At 43.0% G+C, this 18,589-nt stretch overlaps 1 protein-coding gene across 15 annotated transcripts in view; it reads right to left on the bottom strand.

Moving 5' to 3' along the window:
- ERC2 (ELKS/RAB6-interacting/CAST family member 2) overlaps window positions 1–15,909 on the bottom strand; it is a 970,222-nt gene extending 954,313 nt beyond the window's left edge. For all 15 annotated transcript variants that reach the window (XR_012090621.1, XR_012090622.1, XR_012090620.1 and 12 more), the window contains exon 1: window positions 15,684–15,909. The gene's annotated coding sequence lies outside the window, so the exon portion shown is untranslated. The remainder of the gene's footprint in view (window positions 1–15,683) is intronic.
- Window positions 15,910–18,589: the final 2,680 nt, after the last annotated feature.

Genomic DNA, 18,589 nt, shown 5'->3' with positions numbered 1-18,589 from the left:
GCCCATCCCTACAGTCTCCTTCCTGTGGGAAGATCATCTTTCCTGCTCCATTGACACCTGGCTTGGCCATATGACTTGTTTTGGCCAATGAAATGTGAGCAGAAGTAACAAATGCCATAACCAAACAGTCGCTATCAGAGCCCTCTTGTGGATAAACCATTGTTTTTTCTTGTCTACCATGAGAATAGGCTGTCCAAGAAAGGCACCTTCAGCCTGTGTCCCAGAATAAAGATAATCTGGGATAATGGAGCAGAATCACAGACAACCCCTGAGAGAAAGAAGCCACTGAGATTTGGAGGTCCTTTGTTAGCCCAGCACAACCTTGCAATATCTGACTAATACACCCAACTACCACAAATACAGTGCTAAAACAAAATAGGCAATTTTTATGTTAAAATATAGGACAGCGTTTTCTCATTGATTTATCTCTCATTTCTTTCTTCCTCTACAGATTACCAAACTAGGAAATATCATCCATTCAGGGACAGAATATCTTCTGTTAGCTCTCCAGATAAATGCAAATCATTTGTAAATAATTTATTTTCAGACACAGATGCATACAACCAACTATTTTAACTGCCTCCAAATGTATTCTTTTTATTATTCCTGACCACTGATTTCTTTACTGACAAATAGCTGCTCCTGGTGCTTGGACATCGATATGAAGGCAATCACTGGAAAAGCCAAAAAGAGGATAAATCCTGCTAGGAGGTGACATAGTTGTACAAACCGTCCAAATAGTGAATGCCAACGAGAATCAATGGGCGTGGGCTGGACCTTATATGATCAGTACATGTATGAGTGCCTGTCCTGGAGCACAGCCCTAGGAAGAGTCCAGCTGTGCCTGACCCAAGCATGCCTCCCCACCAAAAGAAAGGCAACACATGCACCCACCTCCTGCTATCTGTGATTCCATCTTATAAGGGCTGTGTGACTTACAGATTGCACCAAGTGATGCCCCTGTCTTCACTTGAACTTTTTGCAAAACAGATGATTCAACCCTGTACCTTCCTTGAAGGCAAGAACTATGTCTTCTTCATCTTCATACCTCAGTATTATTTTACACTTGCAATTAAAAGGCAACTCATTGTAGTGCAGTTTAAAGCATGGGCTCTGAAGAGTCCAAATTCCAGTTTCTCCACTTACTTAGGTTAAGATCTTGCAAGCAGATGCTCTAAGTGCCTACCAATGTCCCTCTGGCCTGAACATTTTAGAGTGCCCCAAAGGCACTGCCAATATCAGAATCTCTGCCTGAGAGCATCTTTTAAACCTGGATAAGCTAGTCTTCCCTTGCAGGGTGTAGAAGTCCCAGAGTTAACCACCCTTAAAAAAATCTGACAGATATTTATATACCAGTGTTCACAACAGCATTATTCATGAGAGCTAAAAGGTGAAAACAACCGAAATGTCCACTGACGTTGAATGCATAAAGAAAATGAAGCATATACATAAAATGGAATATTATTCATCCTTAAAAAAGAAATGAGGAGGCCAAGGTGGGTGGATCATCTGAGGGCAGGAGTTCAAGACCAGCATGGCTAACATGGCAAAACTTCAACTTTACTAAAAAAATACAAAAATTAGCCAGGCATGTTGGCGTGCACCTGTAGTCCTAGCTACTTGGGAGACTGAGGTATGCGGATCACTTGAACCCAGGAGGCAGAGGTTGCAGTGAGCCAAGATTGTGCCACTGCACTCCCACTTGGGCAACAGAGCAAGACTCTGTCTCAAAAAAAAAAAAAAAAAAAAAAAAAAGGAAAAGAAATTGATACATGCTATAACATGAATTTGGAAAACATTATGCTAAGTGAAATAAACCAGCCACAAAACACAAATATTGACTGATATCATTTATATGAGGTACCTAGAATAGTCAAATTCATAGAGACAGAAAGTATAATGGTGGTTTCCAGGGGCTGGGGGAATGTGGAGTTATTGTTTAACTAGTACAAAGTTTCAGTATGGGATGATGAGAAAGCTCTGGAGATTGATGGTGGTGATGGCTGCACAACATTGCAAATATACTTAGTACCACCAAACTGTGCACTTTAAAATGGTTACAATAGTAAATTTTATGTTATGTATATTTTACCACAATAAAATAATAAAAATAAATAAATTTTAAAAAAAGGAAAGAAGAGCCGGGCGTGGTGGCTCAAGCCTGTAATCCCAGCACTTTGGGAGGCCGAGACGGGCGGATCACGAGGTCAGGAGATTGAGACCATCCTGGCTAACACAGTGAAACCCCGTCTCTACTAAAAAAAAAATACAAAAAACTAGCCGGGCGAGGTGGCGGGTGCCTGTAGTCCCAGCTACTCGGGAGGCTGAGGCAGGAGAATGGCGTAAACCCGGGAGGCGGAGCTTGCAGTGAGCTGAGATCCAGCCACTGCACTCCAGCCTGGGCGACAGAACAAGACTCCGTATCAAAAAAAAAAAAGGAAAGAATAAAAAACAACTGACATGAGCTAGTGGTGAGACATCCCTACTCTCTTAGACTTTGTGTAAAAATACCCTAAGGCAGGTGTTGTGCACGATCTCTACCATTTCCTTATGGGATTAAACACCAGCTGCCATTGCACAACTCGCTTAACAATGCCCCATCTATTGGCTGCCTTCACTTCCCTGTCTCACACCCTCATTCACTCACTAGTGACCCCTGTATGTCCCAAGTAATTACTTGTCTCAGGGTCTGCTTCTGTGGGAAACTCAACTAAGACACCGAGGCAAGTTTCTTAATTTCTCTAAACATTACTTTCCTCATCGATAAAAATAATACTTAGATCATGAAGTTCTTGTGAAGATTAAACGAGATAATTCTTCAAAGTGCTTAGCACAGTGCCTGACTCACAGTAGATACTTAATATGAGCTTCTTGAATTTCTGGTCTAACAATTATCCACCTTTTTTATAGAAGATAAACTACGTCTCTCAGTTTCAGGAAGAGATTAAAAAATCTAAGAGCCAATTCTTTCCATCTTCTATGTGAATAACATCTCTCATGACTTAGCACTCATCATTTAACCAACTACAAGAGGTATCAGAAAGAACTGGAATTTTGTATCCAACTCCATCTTTTGCCTAGAGGTGGGCTGAGCCCACAAAAAAAGTTAGATAAGCTCCCCAGATAGCAAGCAGACCCACCCAGGACAGACAGATAACCACCATTCCCTCCTGACCTCAGGAATTAGAGGGCTGTGGGGTCAATTATACACAAACTTTAATCTGGTAAATTTTATCCATATCCCTTTCTCTCTTTGGCTACAAATGTACCCTCCTAAGGTTTATGGCAAAGACTAGGATTCATTTAGTCTTTTTCTAGTTCCACAGTACATCATTTTAACAAATGAAACCATGCGATCATGAAATTCTCATTGAGGTGAATCCTTTGCCAAATGTCATTTTATTTTGCTTTGATTTCTTGTTACTTGCTTGCCAAAATACACAGAGATTTTATCATAATAATCACCTATTCTGACTAGCAAACCAAAGGATTAGGTTACATACTCTGGTGGACTCATAAATAAGACTGATGAGAAATCCAATTTCTGTCCCTTGCTTTTGTAGAAAATGCCTTTCTGAATATGTACTTTTTAAAAAGCTGAACAAACAAAACTTACCTTGAATTACATGTTAAAAAGGGAAACTCTGTTCCCAAAAACAAATAAATGATAAAATCCCAAATTCCATCTTGCTCTTTAATATAATCCCTAAAGCTTTTTTTCCAACATTTCATACATACATAGCCTTTAACTTCACTCACAACTATAAATAGTTGGCCAACTTAAGTTCAAAGCATCTGACTAAAGCTAACCACTAGTCATATTGGGCATGCCTAATGGTTTCAATGTTTGGCTCAATTACATCATGAGCTAAATACTTATCCCTATATTATTGCCTACATTTTTCCATTTTCCACTTATAAATTAATGACAAAATTCAAGAAATATTCAGGTGATTGCACAAATTCTGTTGTGCAAATATGGTGATGCTGATGAACTAAAACTACTTGTTGGCAAGTAAGGTCATGATACAGTAGCTCAGAATGGTGGTTCATAAGCTACAACACAGAAGATTAATGTATGAAAGGCAATTTAACAGTGTTACTGTATAATGTGCAAGAGTGTAAATCATACCAAAGTAAAGTCAGAGGCAGCCACTATGCACCGGGTATTGAATAGTGTTCTGGCCCATAACTCCCAATCTTGTACATTTCAAGGAATAATGAAAATATTTCCATTCATGAACTTTCTCAGACCACTTTCAGAAGCTGTACACTATGAATTACTCCAAGTATTCCCCTCGATTAATCTAACGAAGTCAGTTTCATTCTGCCTATTAACTACAAAGATTTTAAAACACAACATGTACTCTCTGTGCTCTGCTTAAAATTTGCTGAAATGAACTTTGTCCTATGTGATATTTGGAGAGAGTCTCAAAACCAACAAGTGGTGTGGAGTCCCACTGCAAATTTTTACCAGAAGATATTTTTCCTCACCGGGAAAATGATCTTTCAAAATTATTAAGGCTGCATAAATTGTGTTTGGTCAATGAATCAGAATGGACATTGCTAGGAGTCCCAAAGCCATAATAATCAATCTTTCTATTGTTCTCCAGGTCATCTTGCCACCCTCTCTTCCCAATAGCAAGCCCCATACTCCCACAAGCATCAAAAGTAGGTAATTATTGCCATGACAGTGAAATAAAAGGAGAATAAAGAGCAGTCAGAGTCTTTGATCATATCCGTCCCCTACTTGAAATCTCTTGAAGGTTTAAGCTTGAGTCCCAACTCCTCAATGGCTCACAGGGTCTCATGCCCTGTCACGCTCTCTGGCTCCTCTTACCATCCGTCATCCTGAGCCAAGCTAAACTCCAGCTCTGCAGTTCTATCTACCTTTACCTCTATGAACCCTGAATCTCACATTCTCTTGCTTACCTTTGGACCTAGTGCATGCTATTCCCCTTGTTATTTGTACCTTCAAATCCTCCCTCCTCTGGCTAATTCCATTTACCCTTCAGTGACACTTTAGGTGCTACTTTCTTCAGGAAGCCTTCCTTCATTCTTCATCCATGACTCTCCTAAGTCTTCCGTGACAGCCTGGATGTTCCCCCAAAGAGCATCCATTATTGCCTGCTTACTTGTTTGGTGCTCCTCTAGATACTACAATCCCTGAGCTTCCCCACAAAATTACCTGCTCTCTTACGGTCCCCCCAACACATACACACCCCATTCCCAGAAGAAGACTGGCACAAAGCAAGCATATACTCATATGATGAATACATAACAGAATGGCTTAATTCTTTGTTACTAATGTCTATTATGAAAGAACACCAGCCATTCCTGTTTTCCAGGTTAAAATAACTAATAAAATGATAATTACTTAGTTGAACCTCTGCATGAAGAAACTTGTAAAAATATATATATATAATAGGTCTAGAAGAGTGCCTTTGAAGCAAATTGGACTAGATGATAGAGAAACAGAGATCCCAAATAAGGAGAAAGCTAGTGGCAAAGCCAGAAAGGGAACTTAGGGCTTGTGATCCCAGGTCAGTGCTATGTCTCTGTATCCAAAAGAATCTGCTCTGAAGTTATTCTAAGCAACTATTCATGTTGTGAATTCAAGGTGGCCCATGAATGCATTCAAAGCCCATGTATAAAAAGAGAGTTATTTCTCAGCTTTTACAAAAAAGGTAAAGAATTCCCCTTGCGTGCCTCCACTAACTGCTCCACGCTCACAAGCCTGATGAACAGCAGCCACCAAGACCCAGGTGCTTTTGTATCCACTCAGCATCAAACAGGACCTATTTTCAACGAGCCCATACAAATGCCATGCTGTTATCCCACTCACTACCCAACCTCCTGCTTCCTGTCAGGGAGAGGCTTCAGGAACAATACGAATAAAGGGTCAAAATGCAAAACAAAGAAGGGGGAGGAAGGAACGTTACAGCCTTAGAAGGGAAGGAAAAACACACATCACCAGAAGGAAAGAAAAGACATCAAAAATCCTCTCCTAAGAGGTGAATATAGAAAAAAGAGTCAACAATCCTGCTCCTCTCGGAACCTGCCCCTTGAATCACAGCCGCTCCTTGACGTGATGACAGCTGGAGCTGGCTGGCAAAACGGAGCATGGCTAATCTGCCTCAAGCCAGGCACAAGAAAGACATCTTGGTAGGAATTTGATGTCCACCAGTATCACTGAGAAAATAACCAGTGATCATGGGACTACCCCAAACTCACATCTTGCAGAGCTGCTCAACTCTCACTGCCAGAGCAGCTCCCAGACCCCAAACCCAACTTCAATCACCTCAGGCCCATAGAGGATGAACTCCCAGCCTGACCACACCCATCTTATTATAGAGAAATTTGCCACATAAGAACTGGTAACCACAGTGCACAACTAGGTTCAATTTCTTATATGAAACCCCGCTCTTTCTTACTGTAATTAGTCATACCATTTAGCAGAAATATTTCATGGTTTGCATAAGGATCTGAGCTTATTCTTAAAGAACAGTCACATTGCTCAATTCCCATTCAAGCTCTAGTCTTCTGACCCACTAAGAAGTTGCCTTGAATTAATAGTTTGCTCCTAATGCATTTAGGGTAAATGCACTTTGCTGCCTGCAACTCATTCATGCCCTGAAATCACAGAATGACAACTACCTTTAGGGGTGGAAAGTATTAAGACAGGAAAAGAGAGCTAATGCTATCAGACCACACACACACATACATACACACACACACACTCACACAGGATAATCAAGTAAGCAAAAAAGACTCTGAAAAATAAACCATAGCAAAACTAAGTTGCTGGTATAAGGTATCTATGAACATTGTGGCTGGCCTTTGGTTTTCAGGTGTATCTCAGAGATGCCCTTCCAATTTTTCATCCAGTGGGGCAATAATCTCACCATTGACTTCCAGGAAAAAATAATCACTTAGTTCCTTCCTGAAAGTTCTTCCTGTCTTTATTTATTTTCTTCTCTTCTTCCATGCACACACGCTGTCTCTCTCTTTTTAATTTTGTTGAGTGCCGATTAGGTGCCAGCAACTAGATATTTCTGGGATCTGACCAAGTGAACTCTGTTTGGCAGAGTCAACATGAGTTCAAGAACAGAGGAAGTGCAACTTCAAAGCAACAAATCTGGAAGATGTAAGTGGAGAAGGAATGCCCAAGAGGTTAACAGCAGAACTTGAGGCACACCCTGGGAATTGGCCAGCCAAGTGCTGAAGAAATTAGGCTGGAGTAGCAGATGAACTGGCCCAAGAGAGGTGTAACCAATTATATGAACAATTAAGTCAGTGAGATAGTGGCCTTGGACTTCCCCAGCTGAAAGAATGAGCAGAAAATCACAAAGAACGCTTGGCCCTGGCTGTGAAAGTGAGACAGCTTAGAGTTCCTGGTGCTTTTGGCATTGACACTGGTAAGGCTTGGTGATTGTTTCTGATGCAATTGTGGGGCCACTCACTGTTTCTACTTTCTCTAGTGATAATTTAGCAGCCTTGAGAGTAAGGCAGAGGTGGATTCAAATTCTGGCTCTGCCACAGCATTAACTCTGAGCAAGCTTTTCTATTCCTTCAATCATTGAACAAATACTTATAGAACATCTTGGCACCAGGGATACAGCAAAAGGCAAAGCTCCTGCCTTCATGGAACTTATCAAACTCTTTGAGTCTCAGTTTCCTCACCTATAAAATAGGATAATACGTTTACCTGTATAGGTAATATGAAACGAGCAATATAAAGCACCTAGCATAGTGCCTACCACATAGTAAATGCTCAATAAGTGGTGCTCTTCATATAACAGAGCAAATGTATCCATCACTTCTAACTGGAGTATTAGCTCCAAGTAGTAAGGAACTATCTGTGGTTCATCTCTGTACCCCCAGTGCCTATCACAAAGTAGATACCCAATAAATACTTCATAAGTCATCACTACTTAATTAATAACAGCCATTGTTATGGTAACTGATAGTCATTATTCCTTTCTAAGCCACATAGATTCTATACTTAAAAAAGCAACGTGGCAGCCAGGTATGGTGGCTCACACCTGTAATCCCAGCACTTTAGGGGGCCGAGGCGGGCGGATCACAAGGTCAGGAGATCAAGACCATCCTGGCTAACATGGTGAAACCCCGTCTCTACTAAAAATACAAAAAAAAAAAAAAAAAAAAAGAAAAAGCAACATGGCATAAAGGCTTTTTTTTTTTTTTTTTTAAGAACAGTAAGGTGCACTATACAATATGTCTTCAGGCACTTTTTAAACATGAAAACAAATGTTATTGAGCATAAAGATTTCAATTCAAAGAATCTATTAGAACAGGACAGTAGATGTAGGTGCCAGCCCACTGCTTTCCTAACTACAAAGTAAGGACAAGCTGGCCAGGCTTCAGGTTAATCCAGAAGGCACCCAAAAAGTAGGTTACATAAAGTTTAGCAGATATGCTCAAAGATGACGTATCAGTAAACATAAGCAGAAAAGTGCTGCAAAAACCAAAAATCACAAAATCTTCATCGTTTAAAACAACCAAAGTTTACTTCTTGGTCTATATGTCCAACTCCAGTTGACTGGAAGCTGTGTTCATTTAGTGACTGAAAGGCCCAGGCAGATGGAGGGCTCCATCTCAACACACATTTCCATAATCATTGCAGTAGAAGACAGCACTGGGTGCTCTCACACTGGAAATCAAATGTTCTAGCATGGAAGTGATGCAAGCCACTTACAACATATGCCTGGAAGGAAAGAAAAAGTGGCTTATGGGGAACATTAACAGTCTCTACCACAGATGATATCAAGACACAACCTGTGGAATAACAAAGGGATTTGTTAAAGATGATGCACAAATAAAACATCTGAACAGCTATAAGATTCACATAATCCTGGACCAGGAAGGGTGTGTAGGTATCATTTTAGAGCAGTGGCCTCAACGTAAAGATACCTCATGCAACATAAATCTGGACCCTAAATTTCCAGAACAGCTCTGCTTTCTATAAATATACTGAGGGTCCAGATAAATTTTTATTTAGGAAACAAAAAGTTTTAACGGCTGAAAAACATTTGAAAACTATGAATGTAAACCAAATCCTTTATTTTACAGATTTAAAAAGTAAAGAGAAGAAAAAAAGGAGACATAGACAGTTAAAGTAACCCCCATATGCCCCGCAAGGAAGGTCTAGAATGTTTAGCAGAAATAAGTCCATGGACAGAATCTAATGTACCACTGCAGCACCTTCTGACCTTATCCTTCACCTCTGCTACCTTTAACTGGCACAGTGAGCCAGACCCAGACCAAAGTCATGTAATACAAGGTCATCAAGGGCTCAATAAATGGTATTGACAATGAGTAGAAGACCCCACCCCACAGCATTAAATAGTGATTCATATCCCATTAGCAATTCTCTATATTACTCATTCCCTACTTCTGGGCAAATGTGAAGCCATCGGTAGAAGTGAATACTAGTCTTCAGGAGACTTTCATTTTGTTCTCAGGTTAACAGCAACTATGATTTGGGTTCATTCAATTCCATTATCTTCTCATGTCCCCAGCTCTGTTTCATGCCCAGTTTTCCCTCCACCTTCACTCGCACTAAAGCATGTATGTCATGCACTCAAGCCTCAGTGGACTCCCAATGGCTTTATACTCACTAGCCCATGAAATCAAACCCAAATATTTCAATCAGGAATCCAGGTGCCTCCTCAGTCTTACTCCAGCCTAATTTTCCAATATTATCTCCACTACAGTACTTATCCTTCCCAGCCAGAGGCAAGATGATGATCCTGAAAGTCAAAATGACATTGTTTTGAACCCATAACGCTTCCACTTACTGGTTGGGTAAGTCCTTAACCCCTCTAAGTTTTAATGCTCTCACCTGCAAAATAGGTGATAGCATCTACTTTGACAGTTTTCTTGAGAAGGTATGTATTAGTGAGGAGTATGTGGCCACAAGTAATAAGTAGTGGCTTACAAGTAAAGAACTTTTTTGTTTCATGCAATAAGAAGTACAGGGGAAGGCAGTCTGGGCTGGTACTATGAATGAACAATGTCACCAAGACCAAGATCCTTCCAGACTCCAGCTTTGCCATTTGTAAGACATGATTTTGGCTAGGCACAGTGGCTCACACCTGTAATCCCAGCACTTTGGGAGGCCAAGGCAGGGAGAGATCACTTGAGCTCAGGAGTTCAAGACCAGCCTGAGCAACACGGGGAAACCTCATCTTTAAAAAAGTATACAAAAATCAGCCAGGCATGGTAGTGCACACCCGTAGTTCCAGCTACTAGGAAGACCGAGGTAGGAGAATCACTTGAGCCAGGGAAATCAAGGCTGCGTGAGCTGAGATCTGTGCCACTGCACTCCAGGATCGGTGACAGAGTGAGGCCCTGTCTCAAAAGCAAACAAACAAAATAAAAACCATGACTTTATCTTCATTGTTGTAGTTGGCTGCTACCCCTCCAAGCATTGCACCGATGATCTCAGCAGCAAGAAGCTAAAAGCTGAAAAGTTCTTGGAGTATAACAACCAGGTGTGTCCCACTCACCACATTTTCAAGAAAGCCTCCACCCAACAACTTCCACTTATGTCATTATCAGACTCAACTCTCATGGCTACTGTAAGTCCAAGGGAGTCTTGGGAAGGTGAGGTGGGCTTATTTCCATCTTAGACAAAATTGGGTTTCTTTTAGTTAGAAAGGAGAAAATGAATGTTGGGTAGGCAACCAGCAATGCCTACCCAATATTAAATATCTTATGGAAAGTGCTAAGCACAGTGCCTAACACATAGTTAACTGCCCAATAGAAGTTAGGCTATAAATACTACTGTTATAATTATTATTGTTGTTGTTATTCACCTTTCTTACTCTCTGGCCAAGTGGAATAACTCAATATCCATGTGTGCCCCTACGTTTTTATGGCATCCCTTGCTCTATCTGCATCTCCAACTCTCCCTGCTTTAAGGTCCAGGAAAATGCCATTGCATCCAAGAAGTCCTTCCTTACACTTATTCCTAATGATAAGTTTCATGGTGGCAGGACCCACATCAGATAAAAACTGTGTTCACCAAAGTTTTTAGAGACTGAACATTGTCTCTTGGAACACAGTAGGTTCTAATAAATAATGCCTTAATAATTTAAGTAATTCATATGTATACACCAACCTGCTTTACAGCCAGCCCTCTAAAATCAAACACAGTATATTCCTGAAATGCAGAAGTTAAGCACCAGGTTTATATGTCACACAGCCAGCAATGGGAGTAAGGGGATGAAAATTGCATTCCCCAAGAAAAAGAAAAAATTAGAAAAGCTTCTCACCATAATTTTTACATGCTGTTGGAATCTGGATCATAGTTCATCAGATATTCGCTCCCTTACTGTGAACAGAGTCTACTTTTACACACAAGTTTTGTCCAAAATAGTGCTTTGTCCAAAATAGGTTATCAGTGAAAGTGACATTTGCTTGTGCAGTTTGCCTCTTGGCTCCAGTGATCTGCCAGGAGAAGAGTATGCCCCAAGTAGCTGCTATCCCTTCAGCCTGGGCCCCAGGACACATGTGGAGCAGACTGGAACCCAACCCACAGCCTCTGCACAGCCACCCCAAGGAGCCCAACCTATACCAGCCAAATCACGGTCAACCTGAAGACCCATGAGTGTGAAAATAAATACCTGTTGCTGTAATTCGGAGTTTTGTTACACTGCCAAAGCTGACTAATATATCTTATAATTTGATATATGTTAGCATGTCTTATATCTTCATTCACTTTGTTCCTTTTCTTCACATAAAAAGAACAGGCTGAAGAATCTCCATGTTTTGTACATCCAGTGATTTCTACCTTTTTATCAACTATTTTAAATTTATGAGACCCACATTACCATGAATATTGGTGCTTTTCTGTGTTTTCCATTCATCCTATGTTTCTAAACTAAGAAAATCACAATAAAATATAAAGGAATAGTGTAAACATTGCTGAAACAGAAACTGTTGGCTGGCAAGTAGGTGCCCCATGGACCAGCCAAAATGTTAACTGGTTAGCAGATTTAAAAAAAAAAAAAAAGGACTAGAGGATGTCCTAGTAAAACAAGCAAATGCAGATTGTACAAAAGTCAACCTAACCAAAGTCAAAGACTCTTTAGGAGGCTGGGCGCGGTGGCTCAAGCCTGTAATCCCAGCACTTTGGGAGGCCGAGACGGGCGGATCGCGATCACGAGGTCAGGAGATCGAGACCATCCTGGCTAACCCGGTGAAACCCCGTCTCTACTAAAAAAATACAAAAAACTAGCCGGGCGAGGTGGCGGGCGCCTGTAGTCCCAGCTACTCGGGAGGCTGAGGCAGGAGAATGGCGTGAACCCGGGAGGCGGAGCTTGCAGTGAGCAGAGATCCGGCCACTGCACTCCAGCCTGGGCGACAGAGCGAGACTCCGTCTCAAAAAAAAAAAAAAAAAAAAAAAAGACTCTTTAGGTAAATTTGTGGACTCCAACATCATTCACCTTATTTTTCAGGATACCTTCACCACTGAGTTTCACCAACGGGAAGAGACTGATAAGGCTTACATCTTGTAGCTTTTCCAACATATTAAAAACAAGAGAGCTGGTCACACCTGTAATGCCAGCACTTTGGGAGGCCAAGGCAGGAGGATCACCTGAGGTCAGGAGTTCGAGACCAGCCTGGCCAACATGGTGAAACCCCGTCTCTACTAAAAATACAAAAATTAGAGAGGCATGGTGGCAGGCACCTGTAATCCCAGCTACTTGGGAGGCTGAGGCAGGAGAATCACTTGAACCCAGGAGGTGGAGATTGCAGTGAGCCAAGATCGCACCACTACACTCCAGCCTGGGTGATAGGAGCAAGACTCCATTTCAAAAAACAATAAAAAATAAAATAAGAGGGTCATGCTATTACAAAAGAATAATTTTAAATATCATTATAGCTAATCACTAATAGAAAACGGTCTCTGTAAATAACAAAGAAAATAAAACCCTAATCCCTTGGTGGGGAGACAATTGAATGATGTTAGGAGCATTTATTCAACCAAGATCTATTTAAAACTCCAATTGGAAATTTAAGGTGTCAAGAAAAATGGAAGAGTGTGAATTTTGTTTTGTTTTACCTTCTTTTAAGTCATCATCATTACGTTTGGAACTAAATTTCTATCGAGTCAAAATTTTTATTTTATCATATGTTATATTTTTTATATTTTATTATGTTTCTACTGGAAATATATAATAAACAAAGTTACTAAATTTGCCTATTGACCCATGCTACAGCCTTAAAATGGAAAGGCAAAACAGGCTGATAAAAGGACTGTCAGAATCACAGTGGACTCTTAAGAGGGTTAGCTCTACGTATGCTGGGAGAACCTACACTTCAGACTGGACACATGCAGACTACACAACCCAAATTTGAAGTCAAGGCCATGCCCAAGGTCATGGGCTCTGGGTAAGACAAACCTGGGCTCAGGTTCTTGCTTTCATACTAAACTGTGGCAAGATACTTAATTCCTTCTAGTTACTCATCTATAATTTGGGCATAAGAATAGTACCTACTTCACAGGGGCTCCACAAGGTTTAAAAAAGATAATGCATATAAAGTACTTAACAAAGTGCTTGCCTATGCAATAATAATGATGATGATAGTAATAGTAATAATGCTGCTTTGACAACCCCGACTTCTACATGAAAACCATTCTAATCAGTATATTCTGGCTCACAGTCTGTTTATGAAATGCTTAATTCACAGCATTATGTTCACATCCAGGTACAGCTTCTATAAAGTGACAGCTCTTTGGATCAATCAGTAATTTTTTAAATGAATTCAGGGAGAAGGGTGTTGAAAAATCAGCCTTTCACTAGTAGTGAGTTGAGAAGGATCTGGTCCTTCACCCATGATTCATCCACCGGTGAAAGTCTTGCTGGTGAAAATCATGACACCATCACCTTCCACACCCCTCCCTGCCAAAACTGTAAAAGTATTTTATTAAAGCACAGAAGCAAAGAGACAAGATGGCTTACAGGAGAAAAAGGCAAACTCTACTACTCCCCAGAAAGAAAATGACTTGACCCCACCACCACCAAACTGACATTCTGCAAAAGAGAACAAGGCAGCCCTCACTTCCAGAAGTTGAGTTAACTGTCAGAACTAAAAGAATCCCTTCTATTCATGTGACTCCCCATAAAGAACGTTTGCCGGCTTCAAAAATATCTTATAAATCCATCCAGTAGAGCCAAGACCCAAGTACTGTATACTGAGAAACAATGTGACTTTACAAGGACAAGAGTGACCATAGGAGACAAAGTGCCACACCCTTTTCCGGATAGCTCAACGGCACATGGTGTCTCTTATAAAGACTGCAATTCTGGAGAAATAGGTGGGCAATTCTAACACCCCCTCCCCCAATTCCTTCTTTACACAGATTCATTTTCATTTTTAAGCCAATGGCCTTGGCATCCGCAACTACTACAACTAATAATCAGGGGGGTGGTGGGTAAGGGATGGGAAGGACAAGGAAACACGGGTCAAATATACTTGCTTCTAAAAGTCCATTTTCAAAGAGTTTTCTTCCCGCTTGTCTGCCTCTCACAGCTGGATCCCCATACCAGGTGGAAACCAATGGTTAAGTAAAACCACTGATTTAAAGAGCCAACCAGGAAACTAACCATGACAAGTGGGAGCTGCCCTCCTCTCCCGAGCATTGATTGGTTCTTTGGGTTCCACTGGTCCCCATTCTACCCACGTAAGTGGCAGGTGTGGCTGTCAATCACAGAGGGAACTGACAATTCACCGCTCCGGGAGTAAATTGCCTTTCATCCAGCAAAGGCAGGTAGCCGCCTAAAATCGATCGACTCCTAAAAGAGCGGACCTTCCCTCTCTGGCAAGAACAGAGACCCTTAAGTACAAAATAAATAAGGCAGGGCCGAACGGAGAGTTTACGAGCGCTATTTTATTACCCCGAACCAAAGCAGCTCTTAATCTTCACTGTCCTAAGATGATCTTTCAAAGGCTCGTACGGTATTTTTTTAAATTAGGTACACCTTCGTAAGTATCCCTGTTTTGTATAATTAGGAGATGGGGAGGAGGAGAGAAGGAATGCCGTTCAGTTCAATTTCACATCGTATTCCTTTTCATACACCATCCCCTAGCCCTCCCCATAAATCGGCTTCATTTTCCCTGACACGGGTTTTTTTTTTTTTAAACGCTCCCCTCGGAGCCCACCCAGGCAGCCAGCCACCCCACCCAGTGGGCTGGGGCTCCACCTTTCTCCACTTTGTTCTGCTTGGGGTTGCTCAAGACCCCCGCCCCCGCTAATACCCCACCCCTCGAGGCAAGAGGGGACGCCAGACAGAAAAGGGGGATCTGAGAGAAGAAAGGCGATGGCAGTGAGGGTGGCTGCCGGAGAGGGACTGCGGGAGGTGGCCCGGGCCGCCGGGGCTAGCGAGCGGCGCCCGCGCGCCGGAGGAAACCGTGCACTTGTTCCAATCCGGGGGTTTAGACATCAAGGCAAATCCTCCCTTAGGCCGCCCCATCCCTTCCCCCGCCCGAGAAAGCCCCGGAGGAGGCGGATGGTTCACCCCTAGGCTCCCCACGATAACGCATTGCAGCTCCCCACAAGCGAGGGGGACCCGGCACGAGGGATGCCCGGGCACGGGTACCCCGAGGGAGCTGGGCACCAGGGGGCCCCGGCCCCAGCGTCGGCGTCTCACCTTTCGGATGCTCGCCCCGGGGCCGTCCCACATGGATTTTTACAACCTCTCGTCGCCTTGGCCCCGGGCGGCCGGGAGGAGCAGGAGCCGGCGCCGGAGCCGGAGACCGAGCGAGCAGGAGCGGGAGGCGGAGGAAGAGGAGGAGAAGCGGGGCGGAGAACCGGGAGGGAGGAAAGAAGGGAAGGAGGAGGACACCGCTCGGAGGGCCGGGGCCAGGCGCGGGGCCGGGCGGGGCCGGCGGCCGAGGGGGCGGCACCCGCCGCAGTCCCGAGACGCGCGCTCGCGCGGCGCTGCCAGGCGCGGCGCTCGGCGGGGCCCCCACCCGGCCGGCCCGCACGCTCGCCCGCTCGCGGAGGCCCTGACTCACATTCCCAGCATTCCCGAGGAGCCGCTAGGGGGGCTGGGGCTGGGGCCCGGGCGCCTCCGCTGGGGGCAGCAGAAAGCGCACGGCATGGGCAGGGGTCTTCGCAGCGCCTCCTCCCGGCAGGCCGCGGCGCGAAGCACCTGGCCCCCATCTTCTGTCCCCGACGCCCCGTCCCGGGTACCCCCCTCCAAAAGCTGCCAGGCACTCCCGGAACTTGTCATGTGGCTTTGGTGACAGAGGCAGGGATGGCACTTAACTTTTAAGTTAAGCATTGGAGTAGGGGGTCGTGGTTACCATACCCTGGCACCGTCCATCAGCTTTAATGTTCCTTAGGAGGTTGAAAGGATTTCATAAGATCTTTACTTTCTTGTTCCCCCAAAGACAAGACAGAATGAAAGATAAAGACGGGAACAAGAGAAAAGATCGTATCCGTCATATTCATTGGATGCCTCTTCTGTGCCCTGAAATGTGCTTGCATTGTCCCAATTTAAGGTAGAAAGATGACATCTGAGTTGATACGCGCGCACACAGGCACACACACACGCACGCACACACACGCACGCACGCACACACACCTCAAGGTAATGAGCAAGAGGATTTGGACAAGTTTTTCATTGGAAAAAGCTTCCACTCAACAAGTCTGGAGCCCCAACTGTGCCATTTTATATTAGGGAGGGTACTGGGATAGCCATGGGCATCTTTAAACTTGGTATCTTTCACTGAGTAGTCAATTTGCAGGGATAGGGCAGTCATTTCCTTCCTATCCTGATGAGTCTGCTTCCAGCAATTTCAGTGGCCAGATCTAAATTTCTCCTGCTGGGAAGCTCAGACAAATAAAGCAAATCCAGCCGTGGGATGTTTGGGTGTGCAGAGGCATAGAATTAGTACAGCGATTAGAGGATGGCTCCTTCTTTCCTCCACTGGTGAGAATTCAATTTTTTTTTTTTTTTTTTTTTTTTTTGAGACAGAGTCTTGCTCTGTTGCCCAGGCTGGAGTGCAGTGGTGTGATCTCAGCTCACTGCAACCTCCGCCTCCTGGATTCAAGCAATTCTCCTGCTTCTGCCTCCTAAGTAGCTGGGATTACAGGAGTCCATCACTATGCCCATCTAATTTTTGTATTTTTAGTACAGATGGGGTTTCACCATCTTGGCCAGGCTGATCTTGAACTCCTGACCTCAAATGATCCACTGACCTCAAGCTTCTCAAAATGCTGGCCTTACAGGCATGAGCCACAGAGCCCGGCTGGAATTCAAATATTAAATGATTCCTGCTCAGGGAATCAGACTCTGAGAGGCAAGGATGCCTTCCTGTTCCTGCCCAAATGCCTGTTCCTTAAGCCTGTACACCTCTGGTGCCTAAGGTTTTTCATAGACTCTCCTTGCCCTCATCCTCTTCTTTCTATCTCTAAGAAATCAACACTCATTCTCCTGACCTAGATGCTCCAGGGGCAAAACCAAGCTCCATCTATTGTGTTTTGTTCCCCGCATACATCCTTGACAGCCTCTGCTCGAAAGGCTTGTTGTATATGAGGGGCTTGTTGAGAGTCCTTTGAGAATTCCTAAAATCCCATATCTTTTGAAACGTGGCCAACATTTTTTAGTACCCCCCTCTGTGCGGGCACTTACATTTTCTCAACTATTCTCACAAAAATTCTATAAGATGTTTACCGTCTTTCAGAAAAGTTGAGTAACATACTCAGGGTGATTCTATGAAGAATTTATTTAAATCAATGCCTGAGGTTCACTCTGGTTGGCCACCCATTCTCTTTTCCTTTGATCCATGGGTTTTAAAAGGAATCCTTGACATTTGGGGGACAATTTGTCATATACATGCTTGTGTACATTTTTCCCACAAAGAGAAGATTCATGGTTCTCAACAGATTTCTTTCAAATTGGGTCCTTGACCCAGAAAAAGTTAAGAATAATTACTTTAAATAGAAAGCGACTCTACATAGTAAAACAAGAGTGGAAGTTATAGGAATCTTAAGCAAGTCGTCTTTATCCTCACTGGGACTTAGTTTTCTGAAAATAAAAAGCTGAACTAAAGAATCTTAAGATTGCTCTCAACGCTAATGTTTTCTAACTTTAGGTTAAAATACACATATATGTGTGTATATGTGCACAAATACATACACACACACCTCCTCTCAATATGCTAACAAGTAGCCATTGTGAGATCTAACCCCTCAGGACAGAAAATTCTAAAATATATTGTATTTTCTAAAACATAGTCCTTTGCTCCAGGGTTTTTTGTTGTCGTGGTGGTTTGGTTTGGTTTGTGTTGTTTTGACGGTTATTGATGTCTTTCTTCATCCTGGCAAGCTCTTCTCAAGTAAGTCAGAGAGAGCATACTTTCATGGCAGATATTTTTTCTCACATATTCATTCATTCATTCAACAAATACTTGTTGAACATCTACTTTCTGCTAGGTCCTGTGGGTTCAGAGCCCCTGCCTCAAGGACTGTACAATTGAGTGACAGAGACAAACAAGAAGCAGGCAATAACAATACCGCCTATAAAGGAACAAAGTTCTGGGAACTGCA

This window comes from Chlorocebus sabaeus, chromosome 22 (genome assembly GCF_047675955.1).
Source record: "Chlorocebus sabaeus isolate Y175 chromosome 22, mChlSab1.0.hap1, whole genome shotgun sequence".
In the NCBI taxonomy this organism is placed as follows: domain Eukaryota; kingdom Metazoa; phylum Chordata; class Mammalia; order Primates; family Cercopithecidae; genus Chlorocebus; species Chlorocebus sabaeus.
The sequence above is the reverse complement of the archived record's forward strand: the minus strand, read 5'-3'. Positions and strand labels throughout refer to the sequence as shown.